At 45.0% G+C, this 17,109-nt stretch overlaps 1 protein-coding gene across 6 annotated transcripts in view; it reads right to left on the bottom strand.

Annotated features, from left to right (window-relative positions):
• The window catches only part of myo1b (myosin IB), a 272,707-nt gene extending 264,624 nt beyond the window's left edge, over nucleotides 1-8,083 (bottom strand). For 4 of the 6 annotated variants that reach the window (XM_033023747.1, XM_033023745.1, XM_033023748.1 and 1 more), the window contains exon 1: nucleotides 7,906-8,082. The gene's annotated coding sequence lies outside the window, so the exon portion shown is untranslated. Of the gene's footprint in view, nucleotides 1-7,905 lie in introns of all 6 variants that reach the window. The other 2 variants (XM_033023743.1, XM_033023749.1) reach the window with 2 other exon arrangements.
• Between the last annotated feature and the right edge of the window lie 9,026 nt (nucleotides 8,084-17,109).

Genomic DNA, 17,109 nt, shown 5'->3' on the forward strand with positions numbered 1-17,109 from the left:
CTCCTCGCCACCCCCTCTCCCTCTTGCCCCTCTCTCTGTGTCTCTGCCCCTTCTCTCTCTGCCCTCACTCACTACCCCCCCCCCCCCCTCTCTAGATGTGTCTGCAAGTTGGGGGCTATGCGTCAGTAGATAGGGTGGTTATGGGGTAAAAGGAGCAAATTAATAATATTAATATAATATCAAGGGGGGTAATTAGCGTGAGTGCGGGGGGGGGGATAGTTAGTGTGTGTGACGCTGCATGCTGCCTCCCCCCCTACAACCGCACATTGGGGGAACAGACCCAACGGGTCTGCACTTGGTCTAGTAACTAATAAAATTTAGATTTAGATACCCCGAGAACATGGTTTGTAAAAAGAACATTACAACAGTAAAATAGTCAAAACAATTAAAACAGACTAAAGTGCAGATGTGTCTGTGCGACGTGACCATCCGAGGGAGACAGTCCATGGGTGTGGGGGGCACTCAGCAGGGCCGGTTCAGAGCCGCTATAGCTCTGGGAATTGTCATCCAATTCAGATTGCAGCTTTATTTTCCAAGAAATAATGGGATTTCATCAATGCTCAAAGGGTGTCAGTACAAACTGGTTAGCACTGATGATGTGGATTCCCATGAGAACAATTTTTATAGTAAAGGTAGGCTAACATTCAGGGCATTGGCCAATCTTTTCTTTTTGACAACTGCCAAGTCAGCTTTGAGTGTTTCTGGCATTTTTGTTATGTCACATGACAGATTTCTGAAATGTCATTATTGTCTCTCAATTTTTCTTTCAAACAGCACCGATAGAGGCCTTCTAGCCCAACTTGCTCATGCTGACCTAAATGCTCCTTCAACACGTTTGGTCTATACCCCTCTAAACCTTTCCTCTCCACGTGTCTGTCCAAGTACCTTTTAAATGTTGTTATAGTACCAGCCCTAACTACCTCTTCTGGCAGCTTGTTCCATATACCGACCACCCTGGTTCCCATTTTCTTCTTTGAAACCAGTTGTACTTTAAATGTTACTTGATTTATCAACCTTTCACCATTACATATCATCTGATAGTTTTCATTTATTTCGTGTTTTTAGAAGCCTGTTTAGGTATTCAATTCATTCATCTCTTTCTCCTCTTCACTCCCCCATCTTGTTCAACCCAGATTGTGTACAATCCCTCCCCATCTTTATTGGGTTCCATAAGACCCTATTTAATACTCTGAGTGAATATCCAGCATAATCACTCTCCAGTTCACAAACGTAATCAAGAAAAACTGCAGCGGATTTATGCAGCTTTACTATTTTCCAAAGGCAACATTGTGCATCCCTGAACCAAGTATCATAGGATAATTTTTATAAAAATTTAATATCTGACATTTCAACAAGATCTAATCTTCAATCTGATTTTCAACCAGTGACCCAATTTGCATTGAAAGATTAAGCTGGCTATGTAAAATATTATATGCATCATATGAACACTTATTCCACAAAGAATCGACAAGAAGACTACAGATAGTATGTTTAGCGACAGATCAGTCAGTGAAAATGGTGCTAATGTGATTGAATAATAAATCCATTTCATTTAAGGTACTACGATTCAACACATTAATACCAACTGACAAAAATGTGCCGTGTACAATGATTTATTTATGGATACAAGGTGCAATAAAGAAAAGTCATGTTCATTATCCTGGTTAGAAAAGCACGTCATTACAAAAAAAAAAGAAGGGTGGTGGGTGTATGGAACAAGCTGCCAGTGGAGGTAGTTGAGGCTGGGTCTATCCCAACGTTTAAGAAACAGTTTGACAGGTACATGGAGAGGACAGGTTTGGAGAGATATGGACCAAACGCGGGCAGGTGGGACTAGTGCAGCTGGGACATGTTGGCCAGTGTGGGCAAGTTAGGCTGAAATCACTCTCTGAGTCTAAGTATAAGGTCATAAGTGATAAGTGATAGGAGCAGAATTAGGCCATTCAGCCCATCAAGTCTACTCTGCCATTCAATCATGGCTGACCTATCTCTCCCTCCTAACTCCATTCTCCTGCCTTCTCCCCATTACCTCTGACGCCCGTCCTAATTCCTTCTTTGCAGCAGTGAAATTTGAGCATTGCCAACTTGTCACTGCCTACATATTAATGCTTTACCTAGGAAGACATGTTTAACAGATCCGGTAGATACAAGCTGTTAGTTATAATTTACTTTCAGCAGCCAGATGTCTGACTAATCTCCAAACAAAATGGATTGATCAAGTTCCACGTCATTAAAGTTTCCATTTTCTTGCTCTATGATGTGTTCTCAGTCCCTGTAAGGCCAGTGAACACAAATTGTGATTATATGTAATGAAATAGGCAAGAAATGAACATCTGCCCCTCATGGTAAAACAAGGAGCCAATCTAAACGAGATATGGTCAATAGTGCTGTGAATCACTGCTAGTGACTTAGATTTTTGATCGCATGGCCAGCTATCACCTTACAGCAATCTGCCACAAACCACTCTGTTTATTCCCGAGAGGCTGAATGCTAGTTAGTTCATTCTAAATTGAAGATTGCCTCCTGAGTCTGCTACTACATCATGTGGCCATCTACACTCAGTAATAAATACCATATGCAAGTATCGCTGAGAAAATATTGAAAAAATTGAATCTGACATAGCTACACTAAAGATAGACACAGAATGCTGTAGTAACAGGCATGTCTGGATGGAAGGAATGGGTTCTATCCAGAGATATTGCCTCTCCCGCTGAGTTACTCCAGCATTATGTGTCCACCTTTGGTGTAAACCAGCATCTGCAGATCCTTCCTACATATAACTACACTGAGGCCATTTGATGGTACATTGTTGATCATTATTGATAAAATGGCAACAATGCATATTGGTAACAAATAAGCATAGTAGAACAACTGAAAGATAAGGACTAGATATGGCTTTTCAGAGATATGTTATGTCAAGTAACATCTAATACCTTAACTTAAATAAGAAGAATGGCTAAACATATCCCTGGGCTCATGTACTGACATATCTTATTTATTCTTCTTTGTGCTGTGTCACAGAGTGGTAGGCAGTAGGTTTGTGCTCTAATGCCCTATAATAATGAGCACTGAATCTCAGAAAAGTCTTCAGGGAGGTGATAAATGCATGCCCATTGTTTCTCCAGAGGCAAAAACTGCACACTGGTGAATTTCCCTGGCTTCTGTTGCATACCCACCGACATCCAAGAGCAAATTCATGCTGGATGTTAGGGAATAGGTTCCCTGAATCATTAATGGTTGCCTGAAAATCTTTTAGAGAAAAGGAAGAGCATTTTCATTAAGCACAACTGGAAGCAATGAAGGAAATAACAAAAAACTTTGCCCAGCATTTGGTGAGCTTGCATTCATCGATGTTGCAGTTTTATAGGACTTTGGTTAGGCCGCATTTGGAGTTTGGACTATGTTTCAGTCTCAGTCTGAAGAAGGGTCTCGACCAGAAACATCACCTCCAGAGATGCTGTCTGACCCAACAGACAATAGACAATAGGTGCAGGAGTAGGCCATTCGGCCCTTCGAGCCAGCACTGCCATTCTATGTGATCATGGCTGATCATCCCCAATCAGTACCCCGTTCCTGCCTTCTCCCCATATCCCCTGACTCCGCTATTTTACTCCAGTTTTTTGTGTCTATCTTTGTGTTTTAAGGTGGGCCAGACTGCTGTATGCCTCTGTTCAACAAGTAGAATGAAAATTCAATGTCCCTGAAAAGGATTCGTGTTTACAGAGACACCTGATTATAACTTCATAATAGTAGTCATTTAGTTTTAGTTTTGAGAGGCAGTGATTTCTGCCGACAATTGGAGAAAGTGAATTAGGATAGTAATCCTCCTTTCCTTATTTTATGAATGAAATATGGGTGTTTACAACAGATTTTGACAACATCCAAGCTTTTTCATCCACGGGAAGAAAATACATATATTCTCTTTTAAAATATATGCATTTAACAATAATTATCATAAGATCATTAGTGATAGTAGTAGAAAAATAGAAAACATAGAAAATAAGTTCAAGTTCAAATCTAAGTTCAAGTTCACATTTATTGTCACATGCACCAATTAAGGTACAGTGATATTTGAGTTATCATGCAGCCGTACAATTAAAAGAACACATATAATAGAACTTAACATAAACATCCACCACAGTGATCACTGTGATGAAAGGCAATAATCTTCAGTCAGTCTTTCTCCTTTAGTTCACCCGTGTTTGGGGCCTTGACCCTCTGTAGTTGCTGCTATGGATGGCCCAATGTACAGGCCCTCTCGTCGGGATGATCGAAACTCCAACGCCGGGACGGATGGCGAGGCTTGGAGTGCCTGAATCGGCCCATTTCTTACCGGAGACCGCGGCTTCTCGATGTTATAGGCCGCAGACAAGCCAGCGGTCGGAGCTCTTCTCTGGTGATCCCCGGCAAGGGATCCCTGGCTCCGGGATGGTAAGTCTGCTCCATGCCCGCGGCTAGAAGCTCCGCAGACCGCGGCCTCACGATGTTAAAGTCAGCAGGCCAGCGGTTGGAGCCTTTCTTCTGGCTCCGCGATGGAAGTCCGCGCCCCGCCCGCAACTCCGTCTCCGGGAAAGGCCGCATCAATCCAAGTTGTTAGGCCGCGGGGGAGGCAAAAATGTGATTAGGAGAAAAGTCGCATTCCGCAGAGGTACATGGCTGGAAACGGTTTCCCTCTATTCCCCTCTCTGGGTGAAAAAGTTTAATCTCAGTCCTAAATGGCCTACCCCTTATTATTAAACTGTGGCCCCTGGTTCTGGACTCCCCCAATATCGGGAACATGTTTCCTGCATCTACTCTTAAGAATTTTATATGTTTCTATCAGAAACATATAAAATGTTTCTCATCCTTCTAAATTCCAGCGAATACAAACCCAGTCAACCCATTATTTCATCATATGTCAGTCCCGCCACACCGGGAATTAACATTGGTGAACCTACGCTGCACTCCCTCAATAGCAATAATGTCCCTCCTCAAATTAGGAGACCAAAACTGCAGTAGGACCTCTTTGCTCCTAAACTCAAATCCTGCCCATCAAGTCTACTCTGCCATTCAATCATGGCTGATCTATTTCTCCCTCCTAACCTCATTCTCCTGCCTTCTCCCCATAACCTCTGACACCCGTACTAATTAAGAATCTATCTATCTCTGCCTTAAATATATCTAATGACTTTGCCTCCACTGCCTTCTGTGGCAATTATATACTGAGGCAAAGTCTCTTGAGTCCACCCAGATTAGTGACTCCCTGTGTCTCATAAAAATACACACCATCCTCTATAACTAACGTAATTAACTGAACAGAGGCAGCATCTCGGTATAAAACAATCTTTTTTATGACCTCAGGATGGTTGAAAATGATTTGGAACCAAACAATTACAGCAAACAATTTGCACACAATCGGCCATCGCAAAAGAGCAACGCGATAACGACAAGATAATCTGTGTTTGAGCAATGTTGATGAAAGGTTCAGGGTCATTTCATCAAGATGCCACTTTGGTTTATCGTGTGCATTAAAACAAAAATATGTGAAAAATGCACATTGCGCAAAGGGTTGGAAAGGGCGAAATAACTCTTACACTAAGTCTTTATAACGACCAGAAAGGCAGAGAGGTGACAACAAAAAAGTTGCGATAAATCAGATCGCCGCTCCTATCTTCATTGGACTGGCAATGATTCCGTTTGTTCAATAAACATGTTGATCATCTTAATTACTAACAAACCAGTCACTTTAAATACTCAGGGAGAGGGCCAGATTTGGTTTTGGGGAAAGGGGAGAAAAATGACCAACTTTCACCAGGAAAACCGTGGAAACGCCTGCACTGTCTATTTCCACGCAGATGATATAGACACAAAATGCTGGAGTAACTCAGCGGCACAGGCAGCATCTCTGGAGAAGGGTATCGACCCGAAATGTCACCCGTTCCTTCTCTCCAGAGACGCTGCCTGTCCCGCTGAGTTACTCCAGCATTTTTGTGTCTATCTGCGGCATAAACCGGCATCTACAGTCCCTCCCTGCACATATCTCCACGCAGAAACCTGCCGTTTCTGCAACATCCCCTTTCACTTTCATCTTTGCCGACACGACTATTAATGTGCGGCAGCTGGCTTTAGTCCTAAGAGCGAAGGAAAGTTTACATCACACAGTTTAGCTCCTCCCGCTCGGTAATTTCTGGCAACACGTTTAGATGATTCAGCACCCGGGGAGGGGAGGGGAGGGATGCTCGCCCACCTCACACTGTGCTAGCAAGCGCTTGGTGCAGGAGGAAATAAGGGTTCCCTCGCGTATCCTGTGCCCCGGGTTCCCAGGCAGCGCAGTATATGCGAGATGCAGCAGGAATTGGCCAGGTTTTCCAGTCTTTACCTGGTGCCGTTGTCACCCGCGCAAAGGAACATTTTATTTCTGCAGAGGGGAGGAGGAGAGGTGTCAGAAGTTAAGGGGAGAAGGCAGGAGAATGGGGTGAAGAGAGAGATATAGATCAGCCATGATTGAAGAAAGGTCTCGACCCGAAACGTCAGCCATTCCCTCTCTCCATAGATGCTGCCTGTCCCGCTGAGTTACTCCAGCAAGTTGTGATTTAAACCAGCATCAGCAGTTCTTTCCTACACAGCCATGATTGAATGGCGGGGTAGACTTGATGGGCCGAATGGCCCAATTCTACTACTATTCCTTATGACTATATGCGAGTCCTAGTTATGAGTTCGCTGATTTTTAAACCCTGTCTTAAAATAATCAATCACAATTGAATGTCAAGCTTCGTCTTTCGCATTGCAGGTCAAGCCTTGTTAGTTCAAACTGTCAATTGATCCATCTGTCGCCTGTTCATATGGCCACACAACTGGCTGTGTTTTAGCAAAGCAGCACAGGCAGCTGGGGCAGGGCGACGTGTACACGACACAACCCTGTACCACTAGCGCCACACGGAACCGGGGCAGAAGTGAAGGAGAGTTAAAGTTAGCACAGGTCAGTCAGTCACAGTCAGTCAGCCCGGACGCTTGCAAACCTGGGAAACGGACTCAAGTCCGGAGAACAGGCGGTCGGGGTGGGAAACGCGTAAGTGATGGCTAGACAGAGTGAACAGCAAAACAAAACATGGCCATTTCCGTTCATCAGATTACCCAACCGCATAAACATACGGGAGATGAAAGGAACGGGAGGGGTCGAGGTGGGTCAAATAAACTAGAAATCATCTGGTTTCAATCACATCTGACTCGCATTATTGTGGCGGCTCGGCCGCAGATTTACCCTTTTATTTGGGGAAACAACTGTAGATTTCATACAACAACCGGGGTTTAAGAGCGGAGGTTAAATCTCAACCCAGCGGAGACGGGCAAATCTACAGTGGTTGTTGGGGGTGTCTGACACCCACTGCCCGTTGTGCATTGTACCGATGAGAAATGGGGTGAAATGCTTCCAACACTAACTGGGCAAAAAGGCGGAGAGATAACAAAATAAAAGTTGAGCGAAATCAGATCTCAGCTCCTATCCACGCTGTGCTGTCAGCGGGACCGTATGTTCAATAAACATGTTCAACATCTTAAGCAACTCCAGAGATGCTGCCTGTCCCGCTGAGTTACTGCAACATTGTGTGTCTATCTTCCGTTTAAACCAGCATCTGCAGATCCTTCCTACACATCTTAAGCAACTGTTACTGCTGTTACTAACTAATCACTCGGCCCATTTAACCCCCCCCCCAGGAAACCAGTGACCCCTTTCCTGATGATATTTTAATTATCAAGAAGTTTCAAAACCAGATCTCGCCACCTCGTTTTACATTGATATCCCTTAATGCGTTTTTTTGGGGGGGAGAAAGTTTTTTTAAAGGTTTCTTTCGCCACCCAGATGTTACACGCAGTGCTCAGTTTTAACGAGAGTGCTTCAACAACAAAAAAAAAAGGAAACGCGATTACCTTCTCAGCGAGGCTGTTGTGTGAAAATCTGGCCACTTCCCTTTGTGGACACGGCGCTGCCACCGTGAAATGAGGACAATGGCTGGGGAGCAGGATCTGGTGCCACAGCCGCCTCCTCCTGCTGTTAATTCTCCTCCCACCTCCCCGCCTGCCTGCCTGTCTAACCCCAAACGCAGCCGAGTCAGCCTCTGTCAGACCCAGAGCGGGGCGGGGCGGGGTGTGTACGCTCGGCTTTCACCTTCTGTTCTCGGCCCGCCTCCCTCCCTCCCTCCCTCGGCGCACACACACACACAGCACCGCACCAGGTAAAGGATAGAGGCTACACCCGAGAGGCAACGAGACGCAGCACAGAGGAGGAAGGAGAAGCGGGACAAGTCGGCGCTGTAGATTAAACAACGGGGAACCTAAACATTGTAGAGAAACTGTGCAGAACATCGGGGGGGGGGGGGGGGGGGGAGCATTTAAATAGGGATTTCTACAACCTTTAGAAAGCCTTTACAACCTTTGAAGGGCAGCCAGCACATTGCTGTGTTCTCGACACAAAATGCTGGAGTAACTCAGCGGGTCAGGCAGCATCTCTGGAGAGAAGGAATAGGTGACTTTTCGGGCTGAGACCCTTCTTCAGACAGAGTCGGGAGGGGGAGGGAAATGAAATATAGAAGGTACATTGAACAAATGAATGAAAGATGTGCAAAAAGAGAAAGCCAGAAAACATGGTAGAAAAAGCAGGAGGTAGACAAAAGTGCTGGAGAAACTCAGCGGGTGCAGCAGCATCTATGGAGCGAAGGAAATAGGCAACGTTTCGGGCCGAACCCCTTCAGGTTTGGGAGGTCTCTTGTGAAGGGCAGATTAATTAAACCCTCTCCTCCAATGCAATAAAGCAGGATTTATATTTCTGCCAGGGTAATTGAGAGAGAAACGTAAAACTTCCAAACTTGGTCACACGCCCCCTAGTTATACTGCGTGAACGGTTCGCCTTGATCATCGGAACTCAAGTGGGTTTGTTAACTTTGACAGACACAAGATGCTGGATTCCTGAGCAAAAAACAACAAACTGCTTAGTTTAGTTTAGGGACAGAGGCCCACCGAGTCGGCGCCGACCAGCGATCGCCGAACACCAACACTAACAAACTGCTGAAAGGACTCAGTGGGCCAGGCAGCATCTGTGGAGGGAAATGGACTGATAATGTTTCTGAACAGGACCCTTAGAGCGTTTGATTTTCGACACCATTAGTTTATAGACACAAAATGCTGGAGTAACTCAGCGGGGCAGGCAACATCTCTGGAGAGAAGGAATGGGTGACGTTTCGGATCGAGACCCTTCTTCAGTTTAGTTTAGTTTAGTTAGTTATTGTCACGTGTACCGAGGTACAATGAAAAGCTTTTCGTGGCGTGCTATCCAGTCAGCGAAAAGACTATATATGAATGCCATCAAGCCGTCCACAGTGTACAGATGTGTAGGAAGGAACTGCAGATGCTGGTTTAAACCAAAGATAAGACACAAAATGCTGGAGTAACTCAGCTGGACAGGCAGCATCTCCGGAGAGAAGGGATGGGTGACGTTTCGGGTCGAGACCCTTCTTCAGACACAGTGAACAGATCCAGGATTCCCCCTCCCCCCTGTCCCGGCTAATTTTCTGCCCTTGCTTCCTGTGCTGATTACTCCCTGACATAGGATTCCTTTGTATGTTTTCTAATAGTTGCTCCATCTTTAACATATCTGACCTACCCAGCACCCAATCTCTAACAGTGAATGTTAACAGACCGTGTGCCCGTGACATAACAGTAAAACGCGATCTTGTTTAATCGTAGGGTCTCTCCTGAGAGAGAGAGAGAGGAAAGGCGTGAAGGGCAGCCAACTGTTTCAGTTTAGTTTACTCCAGTTTCTAAGTAGATTGTGCAATTTTACTTCGGAGTCACGTGAGTGACTTCGTGAAGAACCCCGCCTACGGCGCATGCGTGTCATATCGCATACACGCATTGAACGTGTCGGACCTGGGGAGGACGTCCCCTTGAACGGGAGAGTTAACAAGCCGGTCGACGGCAGGTAAGTGATTCTGCATTTTCACCGTTTTTTTAGGAATGGATAGAGGACGCAGAAAGGCTGTGAAGAAGCTGCAGGATGTCGGCGGTAAAGGTGCCGGGGACCCGCAGCAGCAGCCGACGGCACAGGCAGTTTGCGTTGAGCCAGCTGTGCCAGATTCAAACCCCGCGCCGGGAAAAACTAATTCTAGACCGGGCGGGAAGGCGAAACGCAAAACGAACCGCTGGGAAAGTGAGCCCGAAAAATCGCCGGTAAATACTTACTTGTATAGCAGTGATGATGACCAGCTGCAGGGCATAGAGCAGCCGGCAGCGATCGCATCTGCAGAGCTCGGAAAACAGTACGAGTGGCTGCAGCATGTGGGGCCGTCATCTATCTGTTTGGAGGAGTACCGGGACGGCGAAAAACGGCGTTTGCAGCGGCCGGGAGCAACCAGAGCCGGTAGGCATGGCGACGAGTTGCGATTTAAACCGCGTGCGACTAGTGCCCGAGGGCACGAAAGTCGGCAGGAGCGGTGGGCTAAAAAGAAACACCCGCGAGCGACTAGTGCGGGAGAGCACGAAAGTCGGCTGGAGCGGTTGTGGGAGGAACATCTCCATAGTGTCAGGCTCCAGAAAATGGATAAAAGCCGCACACATACAGGTGTAAGTCCCTCAGAGCATGGCCAGAAAAGGCTGCTGGACATATCATCCTCATCTGAAGAGGGTGTTCAAGGGCTGCCTGACTCGGACTCTGAACAAGAGTCAGAGCCACGTTCCCATATGGAGGATGAGGGAACACAGTTGCTGGACATGGTGCACACATATTTCCAGCAAGAAGAAACTGGAAAAGACCTAGAGGCCAGGATGGCGGCCAGCATTGATTATATGACAACCCATCACCTCAAAACTGATACCTTAGCTGAGGTATGGGCAAGACATTTACCTCCGCGAAATTGTGCGGCTCTGAATGTACCCAAGGTGAACCGAAGCATTTGGAGACACGTGGGGCAGGATATTCGGAGTCTGGATATAAAAATACAGAATGCTAGTAAAGGACTCTCGGCGGGTATAACAGCTTTGGCCCGTAGGCTGGAAAATGTGGATATGTCCAATGACATGAAAGACGCTTTAGCACTGTTTTGCAATGTTCAATTTGAACTGAACAACATCAGGAAAGGGGCTATTCAGCCAATGTTAGACCCAAAATTTGCAATCCTGTGCAAACAGAAAGCCATAAAACCTCAAAATTTGTTGTTTGGGGGTGACCTATCAAAACAGGTCAAAGATTTGGAGGAAGAGGCCAAAACGTTGGGCCTAATAAAAGCGACCAAAGGATATGTCGGAAAACGGTATCATCCTTATGGGACGACTAAAAAAGCAAGTACTAGTATGTATAGTACGAAAAATTGGAGAGAGGCCAGAGGAAACCAGCAACAGCGTCCTTTTTTAGGGGTTGGCCCGGGACGCCCACAATGGAAAATGCGGAAGCCTCCACTTCAACATTTACCCCACTTTCAACCTCAAGGCCCTCCGCAACCTCGGTTAAGACCAAGAAAGTAACACCACCGATAACCATGGAGGTAGGTGGGTCTGTGCCTCAAAAATTAATAAGGAGCACAGAACTTGGAGGGAGGTTGCAATTTCATTTGGAAGCATGGTGTAAGTTAACTGTGGATAGGTATATCCTTAGCAGTATTAAGGGATATCTTATAGAGTTTATACACATACAAGAACCTCCAGTACAACATACACCGGACAGAACTTATATGCTTACCAAATTAGACAGAGCTAAAGCAAAAATTGAAATACAAAGGTTGTTCACGAAAGGAGTAATTGAAAAAACCAAACATGAACAACAGGAATTTGTCTCAAATATATTCATTAGACATAAGAAAGATGGGGGTTGCCGGATAATTATTGATTTATCAACACTTAATAAGTTTGTACAATATGCTCATTTTAAAGTGGATTATTCACAAAAATTCTTAAACCAGCTTTGGCATTTCTTAGACAACAAAACTATAGAGTGATGGCATATTTGGATGATATCTTGATTGTGGGGAAAACTTATGAATTGGCTAGTAGAGCAGTGGTTGCCACAAGAAAATTGATGGAACAGCTGGGATTCATTATCCATCCAATTAAGTCAAGATTAACACCTGCAACTAATATTGATTACTTGGGGTTCACTATTAACACACTTGATATGTTAGTGACTTTACCTATAGGGAAAGCCACTGAGTTCCAAAAGGATTGCACAGAGCTTATTAATACCGTTAAACCATCCATTAGACGGGTAGCCAGGATTATTGGGAAAATTATAGCCACGTTTCCTGCCATTCAATTTGGACGGATTGCATTACCAAAATTTACAGAGAGAAAAAATTAGAGCACTAAAAATTAATAGAGGCCATTTTGATAGGCCTATGGAGCTAACAATTAGAGCTATAAAAGAACTACAATGGTGGGAACAAAATGTTATATATAGCTCCAACCCAATAGTTTTTCCAAACCCATCTGTGGTATTACAAACAGATGCCAGTGCACTGGGTTGGGGAGCAACGGATACCATCTCGAGCTCTGGAGGGAGATGGAATATACAGGAAACTAACCTACTTACCACAAAGGGTATAAATTACTTAGAAATGTTGAGTGCTTTTTATGGTTTAAAATCTTATTGCTCGGGAATGATTAACCAGCATGTTAGATTGCAGATAGACAATACCACGGTGGTGGCATATATAAATCATATGGGTGGAAATATATCAATATCCTGTGATGAATTGGCAAACCATATTTGGGAATGGTGTATCCAAAGGAATATTTGGTTATCGGCTACGTATCTACCAGGGATACTTAATTCAGTGGCAGACGCCAGGTCACGAAAATTTAATGAAAATACGGAATGGATGTTAGACAGAAAGATATTTGCTGATATCACAGCAAAGTACGGAAGGCCGGATATTGATCTTTTTGCATCCAGGTTAAATCATCAGTTACCTAGGTATATATCATGGGAACCAGATCCTGAGGCAGAAGCTACAGATGCATTCTCTTTGCACTGGGGGAAATGGTTCATTTATGCATTTCCTCCTTTCTGCCTCATCAATCGGGTACTACGGAAAATTCAGCTAGACTCGGCATCTGGGATTCTCATAGTACCTGATTGGCCTACCCAACCATGGTTCTCGGTGCTGCAGGATTTGGTGCTTACACCATATATTACTTTAAAACATAGTCCTCAGTTGCTGGTGCATCCGGTGACTGGGGACAGCCATCCTTGCCATAATTATCTAAATTTATTGGTTTGTAGACTCTGAAGGAACCATTTCGGCATATGGGTTTATCTGATAGAACTGTGGACATGATCACAGCAGCACAGAGACTTTCCACTCAAAAACAATATTTATGTCATGTCAAGAAATGGACTAAATACTGCCTGGACAACAATCTAGACCACAGAAAGGTGGATATTCCAGCTGTCCTAGAATTCCTCACAAGCCTGCACTTTGAAGGACTCAGTTACAGCACGGTCAATAGTGCTAGGAGTGCCTTGTCCAGTTATTTATGGGAAGGCACAGAAAGACAGGGTGTCGGCTCACATCCTCTAGTAATAAAACTGCTACGAGGCATCTTTAACACTAACCCACCAACGGCTAGATATAGCCAAATCTGGGATGTGAGCGTAGTCCTAAAAATGTTACGGAATTGGTCACCGGCTACGGCATTACCGCTAAACTATCTAACTATGAAAATGGTTATGCTTATGGCGCTGGTCACAGCGCAAAGGGTCCAGTCATTACAGAAGTTAAGATTGGATAACTTGACGGAGGCGACAGGAAGGCTGATTTTCGTGATCCAGGGCCTTATTAAGCAAAATAGACCAGGATCAGCGGGTCAGGTGATGGAGTTCATAGCCTATCCACAGGATGAACGTCTCTGTGTAGTAAAACACATCATGTTATATATGGACAGAACGAAGGCTATCAGAGGCAATGAAAAGGCTCTTTTAATTAGCCATAAGAAGCCATACCATAAAGTCTCGACTCAGACCATTTCACGGTGGCTGAGATATTGCTTAGTTCAGGCAGGAGTGGACACTAATGTATTCAAATCTCACTCCACCAGGGCTGCATCTACATCAGCAGCTAATCGCCTGGAGGTACCGATGGACAATATCCTCAGAACTGCAGGATGGTCATCAGAGAAAACGTTTCGCACATATTACAACAAACCAGTTAGAAAAGAAGAAACGTTTTCGGGCAAAATTTTGAGTTCTATTTAATTTACACCTGAAGCTTATAAGGTTTATAAATTGATTTAATAAATATTATTTACAATTTTTGCTTAAAAATGTTGGTATCATTGTGTTTTTTTTTTTAAATACCAGTAACAATTTCTCCCAAACTACCAAGGCAGTTGTGAAGATTGGACTCGTTCCACGGCATGAGGTCACAGAGCTTTGAAGTCTTCACGAAGTCACTCACGTGACTCCGAAGTAAAATAGTAAGATTAAACGAGAACTTACCAGTTTGAAGTTTGATCTTTATTTTATGAGGAGGAACGTTGAGGGAATACGTGCCCTCCGCTCCCACCCTTATATGGTCATATCTTAAACTGGTATCTCTTTAATAATCTTACTATCTTAGGTCATTATTTTCTATCTGTGACCTCACACCGCTGCTTTGAAGAATGACACGCATGCGCCGTAGGCGGGGTTCTTCACGTATTCCCTCAACGTTCCTCCTCATAAAATAAAGATCAAACTTCAAACTGGTAAGTTCTCGTTTAATCTTACTATTTCATCGTGGTTGGAGCCTAGTACGCTTCGGGGTTTTATCACGGAAATATTCGCTCTTGTAGTTTAGATAAACACAAATAAACAATTCCACGATGAGATTGTCGTTTTGAGGTACGCGCATGAAACTAATATACATGCAACCACAGAAATTACAGCACTCTGCCTATTTCGAAACAACCATTTCACAGATTTTGAAGTCGTATTATATTTTACGTTTTGAAATTTTATCCGGTCGCATCGGATATTTTTATAGTGGTATATCTTGAGAATGTTAAAACCAGTGGGCTGTAAATTGTAATGCCCTTGTATCCAAGAAATACGGTACCAATGATGTACAGGGTTTTGCAACGATTGGCAGTGCCGGATTTGGATGAAGAGAGGCTGTTCCACTTGTGAGGCCCCCAACGACCGGACAGCCATGGCGGCCAAATCTCCCACAATTCAAAGCGAGGGAGAAAGTGCCCAGCGCCGACCAGTTGCCGTTGCAGTGCGCATGCGCAGGGCGGCCGATGATGTGCTGGCCGTGGTTGTGCGCATGTGCAAGGCGGCCTGCCGTGCCGTGCCGGCGGATGAGGAGCGAGCGGAGCCCGGCGGCCCGGACACGGATAGCGGGGGGGAGATGGAGATAGAGAGGGGGGCCGCCCAGAGTTGAACGGTAGGTGTTCTGCCTTGGCCGGAGGCCCCCCTAGACCTCGAGGCCCATCAATTTTTTCGGGGGGCCCCCTAGAAAGTGGGGGCCCTAAGCTATAGCTTAGGGACGACAGATGGCGCAATGGGCTAAGTGTTCGGCTGGCAACCGGAAGGTAGCCGGTTCGAATCCCGCTTGGAGTGCATACTGTCGTTGTGTCCTTGGGCAAGACACTTCACCCACCTTTGCCTGTGTGTGAGTGATTGGTTGTGGTCGGAGGGGCCGTAGGCGCAGATTGGCAGCCACGCTTCCGTCAGTCTGCCCCAGGACAGCTGTGGCTACAGAAGTAGCTTACCACCACCGAGTGTGAATGAATAATGCGATGTAAAGCGCCTTGAGTATTAGAAAGGCGCTATATAAATCCCATCCATTATTATTATTATTATAGCTTGTTTAGCTTATATGTAAATCCGGCACTGGCGATTGGAATTACTACGTTTGCAAACCATACTTTGTGAGAGTCGGCGGCGACTTTGCCACCAGTTTTAAATCCTTGTGAACGTTCCTTTGTCATCCAGCACTCTCCTCTTTCAATCTAAAACTGACCCGATGCAATGACCCTGGTTAACAGTGCGAGCCGGCACCGCCACACGCACTGTACTCGGCAGTGTATCAAACATTACCTCTTAGAGAACGGTAGCACAGTGTACATCTCTCACAATGCCATCCTATGAGATTGTCACAGAACGCCTTGCTTGAATTGGGAGATTTCACACGGCAGCAGTGCACCAGCCGCCGAAATCACTAAATTACTAAAAGTCACCAAACGTCAGCTATTCCTTTTCTCCAGAGTCGCTGAGTTGCTCCAGCCTTTTGTGTCTATCTTCATCAAATTATATGTTGTGCTAATCAGTTGTATTTGCAATCGACCAAATCGACAATCCCACCTCCATATTTAATCCAAAGAGTGCAGGCTTTAAGTGTACCAGATGTACCGGAGATACTGTGCCCCCTGGGTGAAAGAGGTACAGTTTCCAGCGGTAGAGAATCTTCCACCAGAAGACCAGATACTAATATTACGTGGTTTGTGCCTATCTCGCCAGATGCGATTTCTTACGTAATTGAAAGCACTGCATAAACAGGAGGGGTTCTCCGGAAGACGGAGGAAATTATTTAATCAAATAAAAAGTTATACCGAGAAACATGAAAGTGTTATTTTCTAGGTGAATCAGCAAATCATACTGTTATTCAATAAATTGCTTGCAAATAAAACGAAGTGGCTTATTATCGTGTTTATCACCTTATTTTAAGGCAAGGTTAAAAATATTCTGGTCCTCACCCTGACCATTGTGTCGGGGTGCATGGATATCAGGGTTTAAGCAACCCATTGTTAATGTCCATAAAATGGTTTACAATAATGCTCTGTATGCGGCTTACTTTTCACCGTAGATTGTCATAACTGGGCAATTAATAACTGGGGTTCGTTTTCCAGTTATTTCAGTTTTAAGGAACTTAAGCAGGATGTTGCATCCAACACACACACACACAGAGTAATGCCGAGAAGACAAGGCAAGTCCGCCAGCTGGCGAGAAGGCAGGGGGAGGGGGCCCTTCACAAGAAAATCTGCTGTTACCCCGTAGGCGTGGGACTGCGCCAGTTCCACAGAGTGAAAAGCTGATCAGTATTTGAGTGTACACACCAGTTCGCAAACTAGGAGGCCATTCATCACACACAGCCTCCCTCATCGTTT

This window comes from Amblyraja radiata, chromosome 7 (genome assembly GCF_010909765.2).
Source record: "Amblyraja radiata isolate CabotCenter1 chromosome 7, sAmbRad1.1.pri, whole genome shotgun sequence".
Classification (NCBI taxonomy): Eukaryota; Metazoa; Chordata; class Chondrichthyes; order Rajiformes; family Rajidae; genus Amblyraja; species Amblyraja radiata.